Genomic DNA, 3,909 nt, shown 5'->3' with positions numbered 1-3,909 from the left:
CCCCAGGAGTGTCCCAAGTGTGGGGGAGCTTCTCCCAGAGCTCTCATTTGACCAGATACCAACGGAGGCACCACTGAGGGAAGCCCTGCGAGTGCCCCGAGTGCAGGCAGAGCTTTGTGCCTGTCTTAGGCTGCAATGCCAGATGTAACCAGAAGTATATATTCTATCCCCATCTGCTAAAACCAGGTGGAGCAGTGTTCCTTATCCCTTCCATGACCCATCCCTCATAACTCCAGGGGGGATATCCTCTGTGAATAGGCCAGCTGTTAAAGCCAGGAGGGGCAGTTTTCTTTATCTCTTCCAGGACCCATCCTTTGTCCAGGAAGATATTTTCTGTTAATAAGCCATAAAGTCTTACTGCACGACTGATCCTGTGAAAGGGAACAATACACAATAAAGCCGCTGCTGGCACCGAGGTGTGACCATGGCCCGCTGTGACCTCATCTCATGTGTTGGCCCTGGGTGAGATGATGCTGAAACTGGGCACTCCTGAGGAGGAGATAGAAGGGGTGGTCCTGGGGTGGAGAGCGAGGATGACGTGATGCACACCGTTTTCATGCAGGGGATGCCTTGAAGGTGTGCTGCCCTCCTGCCCCTCCTGCTCGGGTGCCATACCCTATCTCCTTCTCCTGCTCAGCAGCTTCTCCAACATCCAGGGCTTGGTATGGATTTATTGCTAACATGACTAATAAAATTGACTTGCTTTGCTATTCTGTGTCTTGAGATTTTGTGCACAGGCATCCTCCTGAACCTGTAACACAGGAGTCTGCATGAGGACAAGGGGCTCTATGGGCCCTTGGGGACATGGCAGAGTCCATATGGGGACAAGTAGCTCCTTGGGGACATGGGAGACTCCACTAGGGGCATGAGGGACTTAACAGGTGCTTGGGGCCATGGTAGAGGTCACATGGGGTCATCGGGCGTGATGAGGACACCGTAGAGTCCCCCAGGATACAAAGGGCTCCTTGGGGTTGTGGTGTTGTCCACATGGGGACAAGGGGTTGGCTCTGTCCCCTGAGCCACTGGGAACGTGGCAGAGGCCGTGTGAGGACAACAGATTTGACAGGTCCTTGGGGACATGACAGTGGTCGTGTGGGGACATCGGGGCTGAAAATCTCTATCTGGGAGGTAGCAACACCTGCTTAGGGTGTGACAACTCCATTTGGTGGTGACAATACCCATTTGAGCATTGACAATCCCTATTTGAGAGGTGAAAAGCCCATTTAGGGGATGACCATGCCACTTGTGCCTTGACAATCGCTGTTCAGGCAGTTACACTCCCCTTTAGGGGGAGACAATCCCCTGTCTGAGAGGTGACAACCCCTTTTTAGGGGGAGAAAACTGCTCTATAGGGGCGACAACCCCTCTTTAGGGGTGACACTCCCATTTAGGAGGTGCCACCCTGCCTGTAACCACACAGTGCTCGCTGGACTCCCATGTCCAATGAGCCACGGCTGTCACCTCCTGTGCCCCCACATCCCTCAGGAGCTCTGGGGTCTGCAACAGCGTCATCAGCACACCCAAAACTGCTGCAACCTCCTTCTCCAGCTGTCCCTATCCCATCAGTGCCCCAAAGTCCCAGCAGCACTAACTGATGAGGAGTGTTCCCACTTCCGAGCCATTCCTGGTCCTGTAACAGCCCAGAAGCAACTCAGTCACTGGGAGAGATCCCTGGGCCAGCCGCGCCCGCAGGGCCACCCTATCCATGGCCTTGATGGCCACAGGACGGGGACCTCTCAAGATCTAATTTTGGGGGTTGGTCACATCATCCCAGCAGCCGCTGGGTCTCAGCACGGTGGCGTTGTTGTCACCCCCCTGTGCCAGCAGGAAGGATGTCCCCAAATCCTCGGCAATGGTGACAGCCAGGAGGGGGGTGGAGAGCGGGTCAAGGGTGGGGAGGGGTCGCCCAAACCTGCAGGATGTCAGCCCTGCCTTGATGTCGGCCAGAAGGGGACCAAGGGCCACCGTGGAGCCGTCGGGGGCCAGCACCGCCCCCAGCTCCGGTGTGGCTGGGTCGTGGCACAGGAGCTCGGTCAGGAGCTGCCACTGGCCCGCAGTGAGAGCCGGGGGCGTTTGGGGGTCCCAGGGGACTCACCCAGCACCGCTCAGCACTGCAGGGTGCTGCAGACCCCCAGCCCCTCCCCAAGGCTGTGTTGGTGTCAGAGGAGTCGCCTCAGGCAGGGACTCGAGGGTGTCCAGGATGGCGAGCACCGAGTCCATGTGGCTCAGGGGGACAGCTGGGGACACAGCTGGGGACACGCCTGGGGGAAAGGGGGTGGGGGTTAGGAGGATAAGGGGTGGGAAGGGAGTTGAAGGAGGATGAGGCACACAAAAATATACCAAAGTCAAGGGCAGGGAACCCACAAGTTGGGGGAAAGAATGAAAAAGAGGGAAAGGATCCAAAAGAGGGGGGAAATGACACAAAAGAAGGGGCAAGGAGCCAAAAAAATGGGGGAAAGGCCCAAGAGAGGAAAAGACACAAAACAGGCAAGACAGAATAGGGGGAAAGGATCCCAAACAGGAGAATGATGCAAAAACAGGGGCATAAAGATCTAAGATAGGGAATAAAAGACACAAAATAAGGAGAAGGAACCCAAAAGATGGGGAAAGGAACCAACATCAGAGGACAAAGGGTGTCGTGGGGTGTCACGGGGTGTCCCAGGGTTTTGTGACTTGTCCCTACCTGAGCTGGGGTGGGTACAGACACTCAAGTGCTAGATGTAGCCACAAAAAAGTCCTGAGGGACAGAGAGACACCTTGAGGGAGATGGGAACACCCTGCAGGACACAGACCCAGGAGCCTGGGGAGTTTGGCCCCGCTCGGGGTGGGAGGCAGGGACACAGGGAGGAGACAAGGACAGGGACACACAGAGGGGACTGGGACACAGAGAGAGGGGACAGGGAGACATGGGGAGGGAACACAATGCCAGTGGGACACACATCAGGGAACAATGTCACCACCCCTTTAGGGACACTGCCACCAGGACATGTCAGCACACGAAGCCACCAGGACATGTCAGGGGATGCTGCCACCAGGCCACGTGACTCCCTGGGTGACACTGACCCTTGCCCTGTCCTCAGGGACACTTGGGGTCCCCTGAGCGCGATGGCCCTGGGACACCCTGGTGGCGGTCACTCGCTTCCAGGCCACTTGTCACCAGCTGAACAAGCTCCCCATGCTGGTCCCATCCTGGTGGGTGGTGACATTCTGCTGGGACACTGTGGTGGTGACAGCAGGGATGTGGTGGCAGGAACTGCACTGGGCAGCGCTTTGCCATGACTGAGGTAAAGGTGCTGGTGGCACTGCGGTGGCACTGTGGTGGCATTGATGCTGTCCCAGTTCATGTCCCCATCCATGCTCCCCATATCCCCACCCAGGGTTCTGTCCCACATGTCCAAATTCATGTCATTGTCTCCCACATGTCCCCATTCATGCCTTTGTTCAACATCATTATTTTTACCCCAATTTCAGGGGATTTAAATGGATGAACAGAAACCTTTTTATTACAAGGAAAAACCATGAAGATTTACATGTCCCTACTGGCAGAGCATCCAGGTGGTACCCAGGGGTGGGTGGGAAGAAACTTTTGGAGGAATTTCCACCCCACTGTCTCCAAAATTGTGGATTTTGCCTCAATCCACTCTCAATTGGCTGTGGAAAATGCTCATGGGCCACAGAGATTTAAAAACATTGATCTATGCTGGAGAAGACCACCTAGGCCATCCAGGGTTGCTTGATGCCACCAAACTGAAGTTTTTGGGTGTCCAAATTTGACAAATCCGCCCCCAACAATGGATTTCTGATGTTGGTTTGAGGATGTGTCCCAATCCCCAGTGACCCCGGTGGGCAGAGCCCCGCTGATCCCTGGTGCTGCTGATCCATGTTGGGAACACACCTGGCTGGGGGCTC

At 55.7% G+C, this 3,909-nt stretch overlaps 1 pseudogene; it reads right to left on the bottom strand.

The window, feature by feature from the left end:
* Positions 1 to 1,368: 1,368 nt before the first annotated feature.
* The window catches only part of LOC117011580, a 6,925-nt pseudogene continuing 4,384 nt past the window's right edge, over positions 1,369 to 3,909 (bottom strand).

Source organism: Catharus ustulatus, unplaced genomic scaffold (assembly GCF_009819885.2).
Source record: "Catharus ustulatus isolate bCatUst1 unplaced genomic scaffold, bCatUst1.pri.v2 scaffold_96_arrow_ctg1, whole genome shotgun sequence".
NCBI lineage: Eukaryota > Metazoa > Chordata > Aves > Passeriformes > Turdidae > Catharus > Catharus ustulatus.
Note: the sequence above shows the minus strand (reverse complement) of the source record. Positions and strands in the feature narration are given on the sequence as shown.